Source organism: Lissotriton helveticus, chromosome 10 (genome assembly GCF_964261635.1).
Source record: "Lissotriton helveticus chromosome 10, aLisHel1.1, whole genome shotgun sequence".
In the NCBI taxonomy this organism is placed as follows: domain Eukaryota; kingdom Metazoa; phylum Chordata; class Amphibia; order Caudata; family Salamandridae; genus Lissotriton; species Lissotriton helveticus.
Window position 1 is genome coordinate 45106763 of NC_136071.1, and position 19458 is coordinate 45126220.

At 47.1% G+C, this 19458-nt stretch overlaps 1 protein-coding gene across 1 annotated transcript in view; it reads right to left on the bottom strand.

Annotated features, from left to right (window-relative positions):
* The window catches only part of LOC144785023 (chemokine-like protein TAFA-1), a 262643-nt gene extending 243530 nt beyond the window's left edge, over positions 1–19113 (bottom strand). Inside the window, exon 1 of the mRNA XM_078664140.1 lies at positions 18200–19113. The gene's annotated coding sequence lies outside the window, so the exon portion shown is untranslated. The remainder of the gene's footprint in view (positions 1–18199) is intronic.
* Between the last annotated feature and the right edge of the window lie 345 nt (positions 19114–19458).

Consider the following 19458-nt stretch of genomic DNA (forward strand, 5'->3'; position numbering starts at 1 on the left):
CAAGAGCGGAGATAAAATGATCTCCCTATTACCTAGCTGTCGCTAACACCAGTTAGCGACAGCTAGTAGGAGATAGCGACCATCTTGGGCCCCACTTTGCATGTCAGTGATATTTATCACTAATGACATGCAAAGTGGGCGTGCCAAGATGTTAGCGACTGGAAACAGTCGCTAACATCGCTATCTCCTATTACCAACTTTTGGAGATATTCGCGCTAAGCGCGAATATCTCCAAAAGCTAACACCTGCCCTGAGCAGTTCTGAGCCATGTTATCCAATGGGAGGTGGATAACATGGCTAAGAGCATTAGCTCGGTAATGCATGAATATCGCTGACTTTTCAGCGATATTCATGCATTGCAATAGCGATAATTATCTCTATTGCTTGGTAATATGCCCCTGAGACTTTTATAAAACATCTACTGTATGGCTTTGTAAATTTAATATCTTTTTAGCTTTTATGAATGTAATTAATAATGAAATTATGTGTGTATGAATTGGAAGATTGTTTTTAACTTTGAGCTTTTATGATTGTTTGTTTATTCAATCAAATAAAGTCTTCTTTGAGTGAATCAACTCTGTCTCTAGGGTTCTGAGTGGGCCCTCCCTACAGGTGGGTTACACCAAGACGTGTCCTCTGACCCCCCCTGCTATGTCCCCTCTGTAATGATCAGATCCACAAGTGATTATGTAGTTCAGAGATAGTTTATTCCAGGTTAGTTACAAGATGATAAGTAGACAGGAACAAGACCATAGGGAGACCCCACCAGGAGCAGCCAGCATGCTGCTCAGCCCAGCCAACTGTGGCTCCTCTCACAGTTCCACCAACATTCTGACGTCATGACCACATCAACATTTCACTGGTGGGAGAATGGCACTGAATTGACATCAGTAGGATATAACACCCTCATACACAGCCTGTGTGGCGTCTCAATTTATTCCTGTGCTGTTGATAATAATATCTTGTTCTCTCTCCCCGGGGTCATCCTGTGAACCAAAACCCTTGATCTGCCCAAAGGCATGATGCACAGGGTGTTTCTTTGTTTATTCAAGTCTCCCCACTAGCTCCTACCCCCTCACCACCCGTACATGCCTTTTATTGGAGTTTTATAAAGCGCAAACTTGGCCCAAAGGCACCAGGGCGCTTTACATGAACACCAGATCACATCACAGATGGTCAGATTTTTTTTAGGCTTGTGGACAATTGAATGATTTGTCTAGAATCACAGGATGTGGAGTTGATGCCAGGACTCAAGCCTGGTTCCCCAGTTCCAGAGTCAGCAGCTCATGCCTTAAGGCCACATCTCCGTCCCCCGTTCCAGGAACTTTCCAGTATGGTTGACGGCTATACTGAAGCTAAAATGCTTTATCACACTCGCACTCACTACCACATCAGGAACAAGCATTTACAATGCAACGGTTTCGCCTTTGGAGAAGTTAGAGCTATTGGCATTGTAAATGACAAAATGTGTACTTATGTGTTGGTTTTGAAAACAGATAAATAAATGGCATTGTCATTTACATTGCCAATAGCTTAATATCTCGCAAATGTGAGAACTATTGTACCCTACGGACGAGCTCAGCAGACAGCAATTACTACCACACACACACACACACACCCAGAGCCACACACACACCCATAGCCAGCCCCACACACCCAGAGCCAGCCACACACACCCAGTGCCAGCCACACCCAGAGCCACACACACACACCCAGAGCCCCACACACACACACAACCAGAGCAGTCACATACACACACCCACTGGAGTAGTCACACACACACACACACTGGAGCAGTCACACACACACTGGAGCAGTCACATACACACACACACACTCTGGAGCAGTCACATACACACACACACACACCCTGGAACAGTCACACACACACACACACACCCAGGAGCTCCGGCAATGACGGGCAGATCTGTCTTCCAATGGCTAGCCTCCATTTATGGAGCTATCCAATGGAAGACAGAGGCGGGAGAAAGCTCCATACTTGTTTACAAAAGTTTTCGCCTGCGCGATACTGCTTGCGCAGTAAACGCCAGGCGAAACCTAAAAATGACTAAAGCATGGGAAGTCTCCATATGTCCTGCTAGTAATACTTATTTACACACTAGGACTATTGTTAACCAGACATATTTGAAATAAGAAACAGGATAAGAAGACCACCAAAAGGTCAAATATGATTTACATTCACTCGAATTCTGTACAATGTGAACAACAATTAAATCAAAAAAGAAAACGCACTTATGAATTATGCCTCTCTGTGGACCAAACTAAAACAAAAATAAAATACACTATTTGAGTGGTATTCCGAAACATCAACTTGGACAATTCTTCCTTGATGCTTTGTACATCCACACAGTGCTATTTAGGGCACCCAAAATGCATTTGTGAGAACCCATATTTCTGAAAAGAAAACATGATTCTGCTTTACCTTTATCCATGGCCTGAAAGTAACTGAATCAGTAAGTTGTTTCCTACACGCAAAGTCGATTTCTGTGATCATCATACAGATGCTGATTCAATTGCCCAAAGTTTCAATGCAAAGGAAGAGAAAACAAAGAATTTCAGTATGTCCCAATACTTTGGAAAACCTTTTGAAATAACACAATCTGCCTACCTTAATAGAAATTCAGTAACCCTAATAATCTCCCATTTAGCTGATCATAACAACGCACAGTGTTTTAAACACACACACACGCTCGCATGTCACACAATTCTCGAATAAACGGAAGCACGCACACATTGTTATATACCTAAACGGGTACACACACACTAGCATGTACATACACTTCTTCCAGCATACATGCAATGCTCTCTTCAGACATGGCTTTTCTCTAACGCTCATGCACAATCCCCTATGTATGGATAAACACCCCCCCGTGGAGCTGCAGTACCCTGGCTCCCCCTACTCGGCGTGCCCATCCGCGGCTGGCAGAGTGTGTCCTTTTAGGGCACGTGTGCTGTGACTGACACCTCTTACCAGTGACAGCCTCTGAGCTGTGGAGGGGCCGCCGTCCCTCTCAGCGAGTGTGGCTGACACTAACCGGCCTGCCTGCACTTCACCCACATCCTGCAAGCGCCTTACCCTATCCCACGATAAGCATGAGCGGGGGGTGTGGTGCGCAGCCCACTCACCCCAAGAAATATCACCAAACTTCTTAAACTGCCAGGCAAGCTTCCATGAAGTGCCAAGCTCGGCGTATCTGCGCCTGCACACACATCGCCAGCTGACCGCAGGTTCGAATCCCACCCGGCAATATAGTGCGAGGGAACATTGACACACATAGCACATGCTGACCTGCAACAGTCCACACACAGCAAGACAGTGTTGTAAAAGCGCGGCGAACCACGTCAGACTGCCTCTGTTGCGCAGTAGGGTTGGCACAGGGTCAGTCTCGCGCCAGAAGGGGCCAGAGGAGCTGTCAGGGGCAGGGCTGGAGTAAAGTCATGTCACTGCCTGAAAAGCGAAGCCGGTAGGGATGGAACAGTCGATTGCATGTTAGACTTCTTCCAGGAAGAGGCAGTCCATTCTGCCAAGTGTTTAATTTGAGCAGGTGCTCAGCACCGGCGATTATGTCGCATGATTTCCCCTGGACATTGAGGCACGCCGAGACTCGAGCCCGGTTCTCCAGCTCCGAAATAGGCAGCTTCTAGCCATTTGGCCAAGTCCTCTCCAGAATAACGAGTGCTGGGGCTCTAGTCGGGAGGCAGATTACACCTGCACATTTCTACGGTTAGCGCTGTCTCCTGATGAGAGCCCCGGCACTTTTTATTTTACAAATTAACCACTGAGTTTCTAGACAGCTGAGGTAGTCAGGCACTGGCAGCGCTTTCTCAGAGACAGCCCTACAGCCCGGAGTGATTGACTTGGCGCGGGCCTGCCCCGTGACTGACAGCCTGCCCCGTCCCCGGCACACGTGCAGACGCGAGGTGTGGGGTTGCTCACCTAGTAGCAGCAGCAGTAGGGCCCCCCTGCCGGCCGGTCCAGGGTCCGAGGTGCTGCCCCCTGCAGGCGACGCCATCTTCATGCAGTCCAGCGCCCAGAAGAGGTGAGTCAAGAGCCTGGGCGCCGAGTCAGATGGCAGGAGACGGTCAAAGGCGAAGGATAAAAATAGTGCAAGAGTAGGTAGAGGCCGGAGCCCGAGCAGTCCGCAGGGCGAGTCTGTCTAAAGTTTTAACAGGGAAATCAAGTCCACGGGCCATCTCCCTTCCCCCAACTCCTCATTCCTGTCTGGTGCTCGCTGCTAAGCCACCTCTCCCTTCTGTCCCTCCTCCTCTCTCACTTTCTCTCTTTCCTTCTCTTTACCCCTCCCCCCCCCATCCACTGCTACTTTGCTGCCCCTCTTTCTGTCTCTTCCCTATCTCTTTAGGACTCTGTTTTTTCTCTTATCCTTCCTTTTTCTCTTCCTTATACTTGCTTCTCCCCTCGCCCGTCTCTTCTCTTTTATCTATACTGTCGCTATCTCTCTATGTTCCTACATCAACATTCTCTTTTAACTCTGTATTGCCATGCCCCTCTTTCTCCTCTACCGACCTCTCCTCCCTCTTTTTCTACTTTTTATTCTCTCTCCACTTGTCACCCTCTTGCTACCCTCTAGCTGCCTTTTTAACCTGACTGTTCTCCCTCTCTTTCGTTTTTTTCTCTGCCTTTTCCCCCTCCCTCCCACTGTCTCCTTCGTCCCTGTCTCTCTCACCCTCTCTTGCGCTCTCTCTCTCGCCAGCGCTCTGACTCTCTCACTCTCCTCTAACCCCAGGAGTCCTAATCCTCCCTCCCCCCCATACCTCACTGTTCGATGAGGCGTTGATGGGCTTTTCTGCATTTAGAAGACAGTAGTAAACATCCATCCACGGAGGAGGGGAGAATGCTTACAATTCGACCAGGGGAACAAAAGGCCGTAGAAGAGCCAGGGAGGGGGCAGAGTGGCTCGAATGAAACAAGCACCTACGAGGACAGGGGGGGGGGGGGCGGGAGAGGACACGAATGGCGGGAGGGAGGCGGGAAGCGCGGCTCGTACCGCAGCTGTATTCACACGCTGCGGGGCTCATGGGGGGGGGGAGGGGGCTGCAGCTGGGCAAGGGCGATGCGAGCCTCGCTGGCAGGGCGGCTCGGGTCGCGGCGGGGCTTACAGGGCAGGCCGCGCAACTCCATTGTCTGCCGTGAGCCGGGTGACTAATCTTCCGTCGTGGGACCCAAAAAAAATGGCGGCCGGCAACTCCTGATTTTTTTCAGATTCGGGGGGCGTGTTTACAGCGGGAGGGGTGCGGGAACGTTGCACGGACAGCGGGAGGATTTATACATGTATTTTTAAAAATTATGCTGCAAAGACAATGGGACACAAGGGTTGTTTTGCTTCTGTGGGAGGGGAAGGGGACATGGACGGCCGGCGGGAGGGAGGCGGGAATCGTGCACAGGACAGCGAGGAGGGGGGGGGGACGGCGGGAGGAGGGACACAGAGTAAGGCAGGACAGCAGCAAGCACGGCCCGGCCAGACCAGATTCGGGGGCGTTCCCGGCTTTTGGCTGATGTATCATGACGTAGCCAAAAGCCAAAGATTCTCGGGAACGCCCCCGAATCTGGTCCAGCCATGACGGACGCCTCTCTGTTCCAAAGGCTAGCCTCCATTTATGGAGCTAGCCAATGAAGCAGAGGGGCGTGTTCAAGTCACCCATACTAGAAACTACAGATTTCTCTGGAGGCGGAGCTTACAGCTCCGCCCTCCAACGAAACCTAAAAAGTTAAAGCATCTCATATTCCAAAGGCCCGAAACGGCCTGATCAATAGATTGGTCATGAGCAAGGCCACAGGATTAATGCGGCAAGAGAGGACCAAATTATGTGGCAGAGATGACTAAATTATACGGCATGAAAAGGCAAATTATGTGATGTAATCCAGCACATTTTGACCCAGTACAACAAGTCCTATCCACACACAAATGTGTAAAGAAAACAGTACAACACAATTAATGTTGGTCATGGATGTAGACAATGGTGTCCTTTTTGGGATGTTCGCTTTAATTGTAGCGTTTCATAGCATGCCAGCCAACACGTTTTTCGTCAATCGGGTTTTTAAACCCTTGACTTCTTCAGGGCTGTAGAAAGGTAAGCTGATATTTAGACCTTGAAACCGGTGATACTTCCGATCCGGTAGGTCATAAATGTTCAAAAGGCTGGTCTTAGTGTGACTCCTTATCCTTTCTGTAATGTGAGTCTCAGCTCAGTGTATCTTGTGTCAATCAAACCAATAAGCGTGGCAACCGAGTGCGGCTCCTAAATGCCGTTTTAAGAAATTTAAACTGGTGCCCACTTCCGGTTGAAACGCGATTCCGGAGACTAGAGAAACTTGGGCGTACTCTCTAACGACCTGCCGACGGCTTATCATGCCGTAACAACTACATTGAAATTGCCACATATTGTTTGAAATTTCTTAAACTGGAATTTAGGAGCCACACTTGGTTGTCCCACTTATTGGTTTGATTGACACGAGATACACTGAGCTGAACTCACACTACATAAGGGATAAGGAGTCACACTAAGACCAGACTTTTGAACTTTTATGACTCACCGGGTCAGAAGTATCACCGGTTTCCAGGTCTAAATATCAGCGTGCCTTTCTACAGCCCTGAAAAAGTCAAGGGTTTAAAAACCCAATTGACGAAACACGTGTTGGCTGGCTTGCTATTAAACGCGACAATTAAAGGGAACATCCCAAAAAGGACACCATTGTCTTCATCAGTGACCAACATGAATTGTGTTGTATTGTTTTCATTACACATTTACGTGTGCATAGGACTTGTTGTAAATACTTAGTCGGAGCTCCTCGTCCCTATTTGAGGGTTTAGTGGTTTTTCCCTCACCTATAGCACCACATTCAACTGTCTTTTCTTCTTTAGAAATTCACGCTATTTAGTTAAGCGCAGTCTATAGGCCTGTGATAATTAATACGCCCCCTTTGGTTGTGCACATTTTGAGGCAGTATTACTTCATTATTTTGTAATTTTCACCCAAGTTATCACTGCCTTAGCAAAGGTTTCACCTCATTAGTACCATTTAAATATAGACATACAGGAATAAACTACTGACAGATGACCAGTTAGCCTTTGAAAAGGGCCTTCCACATGTTGCTGCATTTTTTCAGTAACTATTGATCCGTTTGAACTAGAAATAGTTTGTTTGCTAAAATCTGCAAATTATGCAGAGGGTGATTGATAAAGTGGCAAACTATTACTATGCGAAAAATGCTGCGGCTGCAGAATGGCATAATTTGGGTGGCCCTGGTTATGAGTAAACTGAGCTACTGCAAGTTATTCCCCAGGAGTCCCTGCCCCATTCATACATTCCTGCTCTATGGCCAGGATACCCGTGGGGTGACAGAGCACGCTATATAAGTTTCAAAATCAATCAATCAATCAATCAATCAAGAGCATCAGGTTTGTGATTCTGCTCAGAACAGCACCCAGCTCATGTGACCAGCGCCATCTATCGATCAAAGCAGGGTGCAGCACCGAATGAAAGTTACAATGAGAACATTTATAGAGCACTGTTATATCGTACTCATATGTATCAGCAGACAACTCAAGGTGTCGTTTATAGCGCTATTATAAAACAGCAGATATCTGAAGGCGCTCTTATATAGCGCTCTTATAAATCAGCAGATAATTGAAGGCGCAGATCTCTTCTATATCAGCAGATATCGCAAGGTGCCATTATATAGCACTTGTATAAATCTGCGAATATCTCAAGGCGCTGTTACATACCACTCATATATCAGGAGATTTGTCAAGGCGCTGTTAAATGGCACTCATATATCGTCAGCCACCGCCCTCATGAGGGACCTCAGCTGCACAACTTGGGATACCTAAGGCCCTAGTCCTTGGCCCCCCTACATTGCCCTGAAAATATAATCATGTATGTATGTACTATGCATACAGAGCAGAGAAGTGTAACTGCAACAAATGATGGACGGAATGCTGAATGATTCAAACATTCTACCCCAGTCAAGAGATCTGGGTTAAATCTATTGCTCCTTTGCCCACTACGCCACCCAGTTTGGACCCAGCCATATGCAAATCAGTCTTGACCCAGTGCCTCATGAACTGCCAAGCCAGGTCTTCCCTGGACCGGAAACAAGCATCCTGGGACCGCTTTCGGGGTATGTCACCCTTCATCAGCCAGGCTAGTTTGAATCCAGTGGCACAGTGAGCAAGGGACCAATGTCTGAACATAGCCTGCCAACTTAGGGCGTACAAAGCAAACAAAAGGAGATGATGGACGGAGTGCTGAACATTTTCAGACACTCACCCCAAATCACATATCTGGGTTGAATCCATAATCGTTCTTTAGCTCACTCTGCCACCCCAGTTCAGATCCAGTCATATGCAAATCAGTTTTGATCCTTTGCCTCATGGGAATAGTCCAGCCCGAATTGCCAAGCCAGGTCTTCCCTGGACAGTAAACAAGCATCCTGGGACCGGTTTCAGGGTAACACCCCTCATCAGCCAGGCTAGCTTGAATCCAGTGGCACAGTGAGCAAGGGACCCACGTCTGGGGATGGAATGCTGAATGGTTCAAACATTCTCCTCCACTCAAGAGATCTGGGTTGAATCCTTTGTTCGTTTGCCCACTACGCCATCCCAGTTTGGACCCAGCCATATGCAAATCAGCCCAGACCAAACTGCCAAGCCAGGTCCTCCCTGGACCGGAAACAAGCATCCTGGGACTGGTTTCAGGGGTATGTCACCCTTCATTAGCCAGGCTCACTTGAATCCAGTGGCACAGTGAGCAAGGGAACCACGTCTGGGCATACCCGTTCCACTCAAGCAAAAATGTAACTGCAACAAAAGATGGATGGAATGCTGAATGATTCAAAAATTCTCCCATCAGTCAAGAGATCTGGGTTACATCCATAGTTCTTTTGCACACTACACCATCCCAGTTTGGACCAGCCATATGGAAATAAGCCCAGACCAAACTGCCAAGCCAGGTCCTCCCTGGACCGGAAACAAGCATCCTGGGACTGGTTTCAGGGGTATGTCACCCTCCATTAGCCAGGCTCACTTGAATCCAGTGGCACAGTGAGCAAGGGAACCACGTCTGGGCATACCCGTTCCACTCAAGGCAAAAATGTAACTGCAACAAAAGATGGATGGAATGCTGAATGATTCAAAAATTCTCCCATCAGTCAAGAGATCTGGGTTACATCCATAGTTCTTTTGCACACTACACCATCCCAGTTTGGACCAGCCATATGCAAATCAGTCTTTACCCTGTGCCTCATGGGAACTAGCTATCCTGGCTGATGAGAGGTGAAACCATGAAACAGGTCCTCAGATGCTTGTTTCCAGTCCAGGGATGACTTGGCGTGGCAGTTCGGGCTGGACTGTTCCCACTGGGCGCAGGGTCAAGACTGAGTTGCATATGGCTGGGTCCAAACTGGAATGGCATGGTAAGAAAAAAAAGATGGATTTAGATCCAGATCTCTACACTGGGGTGAATATATAACATCATTCTGCATTCTGTCCATCAATTGTTCTTTTTGCATTTGTCACACCGAGTGGGACGGGTATGCCCAGACGTAGGTCCTGTGCTCTCCATGCCACTGGAATCAAGCTATCCTGGCTGATGAGGGCTGAAAACCCGAAACCGGTCCTAGGATGCTTGTTTCCCGTCCAGGGAGGACTTGGCCTGGCAATTTGTGCTGGACATTTCCCATTGGGCGCAGGGTCAAGACTGATTTGCATATGGCTGGGTCCAAACTAGAATGACACGGTGAGCAAAAAAGGATGGATTTAGGCCCACATCTCTGTACTGGGGTGAATGTATGACATTGCTCTGCGCTCTGTCCATCAATAGTTCTTATTACAGTGCTGAGAAGGTAAATCTAAATGAAGTTACTTTTATGTCTCTGTCTCTGATTACTTGCCCTGTCCACGTTTCATTATACCATTGGGTCACAAAGGTACCACATGAAGCATTAACAACACTTCTGTTAAAAGGCCTTCTAAAAAACAAATACAATACAAAAAAGAAACACAAAGCAAGTCAATCTAGATTAGGCTAGGGTCTAAGGGGACCGGAAAACTGGAAACCAGCCTATCACAGGAGGAGCCGAGGTGCAGAGTCATTTCCCCAGACATGCCCAGGAGTATACTGTTTGTAAAGGATGCTGCGAGGGGAGCCGGTTCACCAGGCATGTCCACAATTGCTACATCATTTGTCCAATAGGTGTGAGGACAGATGGAACTGTTACTACACGTGTCTGATAGGTATTAGGGCTGCTGTAGGTACAGCGCTTTGTAACTGTTGCTATGCTTGTCCTACAGGTGGCGATGCTGGTGGAGGTACACCCCTTTGTAAATTATACTACTACCCTTGTCCTACAGGTGGCGGGGCTGGTGGAGGTACACCCCTTTGTAAATGATACTACACTTGTCCTACAGGTGGCGGGACTAGTGGAGGTACACCCCTTTGTAAATTATACTACTACCCTTGTCCTACTAGTGACGGGGCTGGTTGGGGTACACCACTTTGTAAATATTAATATCCTTGGTTGGTAGGTATGAGTGCTGGTGGGAGTCCATGTGTGTTGCTAGATGGATAAGGGGTGACATAGTCGACTTTCCCCCCTTAAAACGAGGGGGCATATTATCAAGAACAGGCGATAAAATTATCGCCGCTTTATCGGCAGGAAACTGCCACTAAAGAGGTGATAATATGCCCGAGGTGCGCTACTGCATGAGTGAAGTGCGCCTGATGACCACGTTTATATCAGGCTGTGTCACAAGGAGACTGCCTGGCCCTGCCATATGTAAGAAACTACCACTGCAGTAACATGTTTATTGTTACCCAAGTCAACAGTAATCATTTCACCAACCTCACATTTCTCTGCAGCAGATACATTAGCCCACTGAGCAGGTAGTGGTCTCCCCATACTACACGGTACAGCTTATGACATCCATGACTTATGACTTCTGGAGCACCAACACGTCAATACAATCTTGCGACAGGGTCACTTGAAAAGTCATGGGTGGAATTCTTACATCAATCTCAGTGACAATTACCAGTGCAGCGTTCCAGGCCATCTTATTGGCTGCTCCCAGTTCCACTAAAAACAAAGAGCAGCCACATGCAAATCAGCTGAGATCCTGCTCCAATCAGAACAGTCCTGTCCGAGCTGGTAGGTATCCTCCCTGGGAACAGGTGCACATGCAACGCCAGAGAGGGGTCCACCTTGGTGGCCGTTGTCACTCAGGTGCAGCTTGGGCCCTCCATCCGGACATTAAGCCATCGCACTTATTGGGCCAATCACAAGGGCTCCATTAATTCCAGTGGGGCCGGTACGCGAAGTTACCATCAGGGCCGGACTGGGAACCACAACCGGCCCCGGGAAAGTGCTCGGCTGGCCCCCCCTCCCCACGCGGGAGGCGTTTTCGGCCGATTTTGGTACAGGGCCGATTTTGCAGATATGCTGCAAAAACGGCCCTGTAACAAAAACGGCCCCCAGGGGCCAAAAACCGGCCCCAACCGGTGCAGCGCACCAGGGGATTGCCCGGTGCCCGCTATGGCCAGTCCGGCCCTGGTTACCATCTTAATCTGGATTACAAGTAACGTGGGACCTCTGTGCATTGTCTGTTCACCACCCGGACATTACGCCTCATCAAGGCACACAAAATGTGTGGGCGAAAATCTGTTTACCCCTTTTTCTAGCTTGGCTCTCTTGACGAACCAGTGCCTCCTGTCTGTAATCACGGGGATGGGGGTGCTGACCTGAATACTAACCCTTCAATGGTCCTCTTAGGGCAGGTCCGGCGGCTTTAGAGGTTGTGGCGCCCTGTGTGACAATCTTTGTTGGTGCTCCACCCCCAAACAAACATTGTTTTTTGTGTTGAGTTGTATGGTTTCTCAACCACATTTTATATAATGCTGTTAGAAGTGCACACTTGTGAAATGCTGTTAGAAGTGCACACATGTATGAAATGCTGTTAGAAGTGCACACATGTATGAAATGCTATTAGAAGTATACACATGTGTGAAATGCTTTTAGAAGTGCACACATGTGTGAAATGCTGTTAGAAGTGCACACATATATGAAATGTTGTTAGAAGTGCACACATATGTAGAATTTTGTAAGAAGTGCACACATATTTCAAACGTTGCTAGAAGTGCACACTTGTGTGAAATGCTGTTAGAAGTGCACACATGTGTGAAATGCTGTTAGAAGTGCACACATATATGAAATGCTGTTAGAAGTGCACACATGTGTGAAATGCTGTTAGAAGTGCACACATGTGTGAAATGTTGTTAGAAGTATACACATGTGTGAAATGCTGTTAGAAGTACACACATGTGTGAAATGCTTTTAGAAGTGCACACATGTGTGAAATGCTGTTAGAAGTGCACACATATATGAAATGTTGTTAGAAGTGCACACATGTGTGAAATGCGGTTAGAAGTGCACACATGTGTGAAATGCTTTTAGAAGTGCACACATGTGTGAAATGCTGTTAGAAGTATACACATGTGTGAAATGCTTTTAGAAGTGCACACATGTGTGAAATGCTGTTAGAAGTGTACACATGTGTAAAATGCTGTTAGAAGTGCACACATGTGTGATATGCTGTTAGAAGTATACACATGTGTGAAATGCTTTTAGAAGTGCACACGTGTGTGAAATGCTGTTAGAAGTATACACATGTGTGAAATGCTTTTAGAAGTGCACACATGTGTGAAATGCTGTTAGAAGTGCACACATGTGTAAAATGCTGTTAGAAGTGCACACATGTATGAAATGCTATTAGAAGTATACACATGTGTGAAATGCTTTTAGAAGTGCACACGTGTGTGAAATGCTGTTAGAAGTGCACACATATATGAAATGTTGTTAGAAGTGCACACATATGTAGAATTTTGTAAGAAGTGCACACATATTTCAAATGTTGCTAGAAGTGCACACATGTGTGAAATGCTGTTAGAAGTATACACATGTGTGAAATGCTTTTAGAAGTGCACACATGTGTGAAATGCTGTTAGAAGTGTACACATGTGTAAAATGCTGTTAGAAGTGCACACATGTGTGAAATGCTGTTAGAAGTATAGACATGTGTGAAATGCTTTTAGAAGTGCACACATGTGTGAAATGCTGTTAGAAGTGCACACATATATGAAATGTTGTTAGAAGTGCACACATATGTAGAATTTTGTAAGAAGTGCACACATATTTCAAATGTTGCTAGAAGTGCACACGTGTGAAATGTTGTTAGAAGTGCACACATGTGTGAAATGCTGTTAGAAGTGCACACATATATGAAATGCTGTTAGAAGTGCCCAACATCTATCAAATGCTATTAGAATTGCACACATATGTAGAATGTTGGTAGAAGTGCACACATACTTCAAATGCTGTTAGAAGTGCACACATGTGTGAAATGATGTTAGAAGTGCACACATGTGTGAAATGCTGTTAGAAGTGCACACATGTGTGAAATGCTGTTAGAAATATACACATGTGTGAAATGCTTTTAGAAGTGCACACATGTGTGAAATGCTGTTAGAAGTGCACACATATATGAAATGTTGTTAGAAGTGCACACATATGTAGAATTTTGTAAGAAGTGCAAACATATTTCAAATGCTGCTAGAAGTGCACACATGTGTTGAATACTGTTAGTAGTGCACACATATGTTGTGGAATGCTGTTAGTTGTGCATGCATATGTGGAATGCTGCTAGTTGTGCACGCATATGTGGAATGCTGTTAGTTGTGCACGCATATGTGGTATGCTGCTAGTTGTGCACGCATATGTGGAATGCTGCTGTACTGCACTTCTGTTTGGACTACATTCTGCATGAAAGGTTGTCTGCTGCAACGTCTACTATGAGGAAAGTTGCATCCTGCACCGATGTCTGTCTGAAATGTTGGTATAATTCCTTATCTGTTCTATGTGGAATGTTGTTAGAACTGCACCTCTCTCTGGAATGTTGTTAAAACGGGCTTATATGTTGTATCTGGACTGTTGTTAGAACTGCATCTCTGCATGGAATGTTTCTAACAGTGACCTTATATGTTGCATGTGGAATGTTGCTAGAACTGCCCCTCCGCAAATAATGTTGCTGCAACTGACCTTATATGTTGTGTGTAGAGCGTTGTTAGAACAGCATCTCTGCATGAAATAATGCCCAAACTGATCATATATGTGGAACAAAGGGTGGTGACTGGGAGAATTGGCGCACACACAATACTGGCACAAAGTAATTTACTGAAAAGAGTGCATATGTTATTGTCAATATATCTTGATCGGTGCTCAGGAGGAGGGCGAGCCACCCAATCGTCCTCAATTGGAAAAGAAAACTTCTCCACAGTGTTAAATTGGAATCTCCAAGCACTCAATGAGTCAAGCGAGGCGCTGTAATTAGAATATCCACTGTTCTTTATTCGAGCATCCAAACACTTCACATTGCTGTTAGGTTCCTTGCCAACACGCGTTTCGTCTGTTATTTCAATTTTAACAAGACTTTATCAGGGCCTTAAAAGTAATCTCAATGTACCCATAAATTATATTAGGTACTGTATCCAGTTAGCGATTTAGTAATCTAGTATTCCTAAATAACTGTTGCAAGTGATTATGGTATATCGTCAATGCATCATTGTATCGTAAAGAGCCAATCGTGCACGGCGTGTATCGGGTCTGTGGCGATCAGCGATCTTATATGTGGAATGTTGTTCAGCCTGCATAGCTGTCTGATATGTTGGTAAAACTGGCCTTGTACGTTGTATGTGGAATGTTGTTAGAACTGCACCTCTGTATGGAATGTTTCTGAAACTGGCATTGTATGTTGTATGTGGAATGTTGTTAGAAGTGCACCTCTGCATGGGATGTTACTATATTACTATAACTGGCCTTGTATGTTGTATGTGGAATGTTGTTAGAAGTGCACCTCTGCATGGGATGTTACTATATTACTATAACTGGCCTTGTATGTTGTATGTGGAATGTTGTTAGAAGTGCACCTCTGCATGGGATGTTACTATATTACTATAACTGGCCTTGTATGTTGTATGTGGAATGTTGTTAGAAGTGCACCTCTGCATGGGATGTTACTAAAACTGGCCTTGTATGTTGTATGTGGAATGTTGTTAGAAGTGCACCTCTGCATGGGATGTTACTAAAACTGGCCTTGTATGTTGTATGTGGAATGTTGTTAGAAGTGCACCTCTGCAGGGGATGTTACTAACACTGGCCTTGTATGTTGTATGTGGAATGTTGTTAGAAGTGCACCTCTGCATGGGATGTTACTATATTACTATAACTGGCCTTGTATGTTGTATGTGGAATGTTGTTAGAAGTGCACCTCTGCATGGGATGTTACTATATTACTATAACTGGCCTTGTATGTTGTATGTGGAATGTTGTTAGAAGTGCACCTCTGCATGGGATGTTACTATATTACTATAACTGGCCTTGTATGTTGTATGTGGAATGTTGTTAGAACTGCACCTCTGTATGGAATGTTTCTGAAACTGGCATTGTATGTTGTATGTGGAATGTTGTTAGAAGTGCACCTCTGCATGGGATGTTACTATATTACTATAACTGGCCTTGTATGTTGTATGTGGAATGTTGTTAGAAGTGCACCTCTGCATGGGATGTTACTATATTACTATAACTGGCCTTGTATGTTGTATGTGGAATGTTGTTAGAAGTGCACCTCTGCATGGGATGTTACTATATTACTATAACTGGCCTTGTATGTTGTATGTGGAATGTTGTTAGAAGTGCACCTCTGCATGGGATGTTACTATATTACTATAACTGACCTTGTATGTTGTATGTGGAATGTTGTTAGAAGTGCACCTCTGCATGGGATGTTACTATATTACTATAACTGGCCTTGTATGTTGTATGTGGAATGTTGTTAGAAGTGCACCTCTGCATGGGATGTTACTATATTACTATAACTGGCCTTGTATGTTGTATGTGGAATGTTGTTAGAACTGCACCTCTGTATGGAATGTTTCTGAAACTGGCATTGTATGTTGTATGTGGAATGTTGTTAGAAGTGCACCTCTGCATGGGATGTTACTATATTACTATAACTGGCCTTGTATGTTGTATGTGGAATGTTGTTAGAAGTGCACCTCTGCATGGGATGTTACTAAAACTGGCCTTGTATGTTGTATGTGGAATGTTGTTAGAAGTGCACCTCTGCATGGGAAGTTACTAAAACTGGCCTTGTATGTTGTATGTGGAATGTTGTTAGAAGTGCACCTCTGCATGGGATGTTACTATATTACTATAACTGGCCTTGTATGTTGTATGTGGAATGTTGTTAGAAGTGCACCTCTGCATGGGATGTTACTAAAACTGGCCTTGTATGTTGTATGTGGAATGTTGTTAGAAGTGCACCTCTGCATGGGAAGTTACTAAAACTGGCCTTGTATGTTGTATGTGGAATGTTGTTAGAAGTGCACCTCTGCATGGGAAGTTACTAAAACTGGCCTTGTATGTTGTATGTGGAATGTTGTTAGAAGTGCACCTCTGCATGGGAAGTTACTAAAACTGGCCTTGTATGTTGTATGTGGAATGTTGTTAGAAGTGCACCTCTGCATGGGATGTTGCTGAAAGTAGGCTTATATGTTGTATGAAGAATATGGTTTGGGCGCTCCTAACAGTGCAGTGTAAATTGTAAAGCTCTTAGAAGTAGTGTGCCGTATGCAACCAGCGCCATGCAGAATGTTTGAAGAAGTGCCGTGATACGAAGAACACTCTAATAAGTGCAGTGAACGGAGGACGTTCTTAGAAGTGCAGTAATATGAAGAACGGTGTTAGAAGTGCAGTGAAACAGGAAATGCTCTCAGAAGTGCAGTGTAAACGAGAATGCTCTTAGAACGCTTTCAGGTCCAAGAACGTTCTTCATTTCACTGCAGTTCTGTCAGTGATGGCAAGTGCAGTGGGGGCGGGGTGAGGCAGTGTGGAGGGGAAGTCGACATGCAAAGAGATAGGTAAATTAAATTAAAAAAATAAAATAAAACCACTTACCTTGCGCATCGCGGAGTCGGCGATGCGACGAGCGTAAGGTAAGCGGTTTTATTTAATTTTTTATTTAACTTTACCAGGCGCGCAACGCCCATTGGGCTCAAAGGACCTCAGAAGCAAATCCCTGTGTGGCACACTCCCACAACGCGGCGCTATGTGGACCAATCCTGGAAGTGCATTGCTGTGCGAGGCGCTCACAGAGGGAGTCCTATGTGGCACACTCCTGGAACGCGGCGCTATGTGGAACGCTTTCAGAACAGAAGTGCATTCCCATGTGGCACACTCCCACAACGCGGCGCTATGTGGAACGCTTTCAGAACAGAAGCGCCATCCCATGTGGCACACTCACACAACGCGGCGCTATGTGGAACGCTTTCAGAACAGAAGCGCAATCCCATGTGGCACACTCCGACAACGCGGCGCTATGTGGAACGCTTTCAGAACAGAAGCGAAAACCCATGTGGCACACTCCCACAACGCGGCGCTATGTGGAACGCTTTCAGAACAGAGGCGCAATCCCATGTGGCACACTCCGACAACGCGGCGCTATGTGGAACGCTTTCAGAACAGAGGCGCAATCCCATGTGGCACACTCCGACAACGCAGCGCTATGTGGAACGCTTTCGGAACAGAAGCGCAATCCCATGTGGCACACTCCCATAACGCGGCGCTATGTGGAACGCTTTCGGAACAGAGGCGCAATCCCATGTGGCACACTCGCATAACACGGCGCTATGTGGAACGCTCCTAGAAGTGCATTGCTGTGCGAGGCGCTCACAGAGGGAGTCCTATGTGGCACACTCTTGGAACGCAGCGCTGTGTGGAACGCTTACGGATCAGAAGCGCAATGATGTGTGCCACACTCCCACAACGCAGCGCTATGCGGAACGCTTTCGGATCAGAAGCGCAATCCCATGTGGCACACTCGCATAACACGGCGCTATGTGGAACGCTCCTAGAAGTGCATTGCTGTGCGAGGCGCTCACAGAGGGAGTCCTATGTGGCACACTCTTGGAACGCAGCGCTGTGTGGAACGCTTACGGATCAGAAGCGCAATGATGTGTGCCACACTCCCACAACGCGGCGCTATGTGGAACGCTCCTAGAAGTGCGGAGCCCTTGGCCTCGCAGCGCTCATTCACACAGAAATCCCACTTACCGCTCCGGAGCCGGGGTGAGGGGGTGTGAGTCCGGCGCGGGGCCCCGGTCCAAGAAAGACTTCGGGATTCGCGGAGCCACTCCCGATCGCCGACGATCAGGGTCCGAGCTGGGCTCAGGGCAGCATCCCCTGTCTCCGCCGAGCCCGGGCACTTATCTCTGATGTCTCCAGAGGAAGGCTGCCCGGGAGTCTCTCTCCTGCCCGGAGAGACGGCCGGTGCTCCAACCCCCGCACTCACGGGGGAGTTCAGGGCAAAAATGGAAGGAGGGAGGGGGGGGAGCTACAGAAGAGCTACAGAAAGAGGAGAGTGGGGAAGATTGGGAGAGGATGGAAGAATCGAGGCGGAGAGAGGAGACAGGAAAAGAGAGGCTGTTGCTAAACGTGGGAGAGGTGTGAGGGACAGGCTGAGAGAACGAAAGATCGAACGAGGCACGGCGAGAGACGAAAGAACACGAAAGAAAGAGGGAGGAAGAAGCAAGGGAGACAGAGAGAAGAATGAAGAAGAGGGAATATGGAGGGAAAGTGAGAAGAAGAGAAAGTCAACAAGAAAGTAAAGGGAGATGGAGGAAAGAAAAAGGAAGAAACAGAAAACGAGAAGTGGTGGGTGAAAAGAAAAGGAACAAAAACAGGAGAGATAAAAAGAGGAGCAGTAGAAAGGGAGGGTGAGAAGAGGTTTAGGGGGCGAGTTCTCTCCGTTCAGGGTGGTAAGATCCCACAGAGACACCGAGGACAGGCTCCAGGCGTCCAGTGGAAGGAACCCGGTGGACGCTGGCCGTGCCCTGTGCCAGGCGGTGCCCCGTGCCCGCTGCCGTGCCTCCCGTACAGGAATGCTGTCCGCGCTGCCGGGCTCCAGGGATGGCACAGGCGGCGCTCCCACGGTGCCAGCCTCCAAGAGCCACTTCCTGCTGCCGCCTGCGCGAGGCTGCCAGGCCCCTCCCACCCACCCCTCTCCTCTCTGACTCCGCATTTCACCGAGGGAAGAGACAGCCCTCTCCCCGCTCCACCTCTCTCCCCAAACTCCGGCACTCTCACTCCCCACTCTCCAAATACACCCTTCCATCTTCTCCTGCCCACCTGTCTCTTACTCTCACCACCCTCGCCACCTGTCTCTTACTCTCTGGCACTCTCTCTACAAGCACGTCAACCCTCGCCACCTGTCTCTTACTCTCTGACACTCTCTCTACAAGCACATCAACCCTCGCCACCTGTCTCTTACTCTCTGGCACTCTCTCTACAAGCACGTCAACCCTCGCCACCTG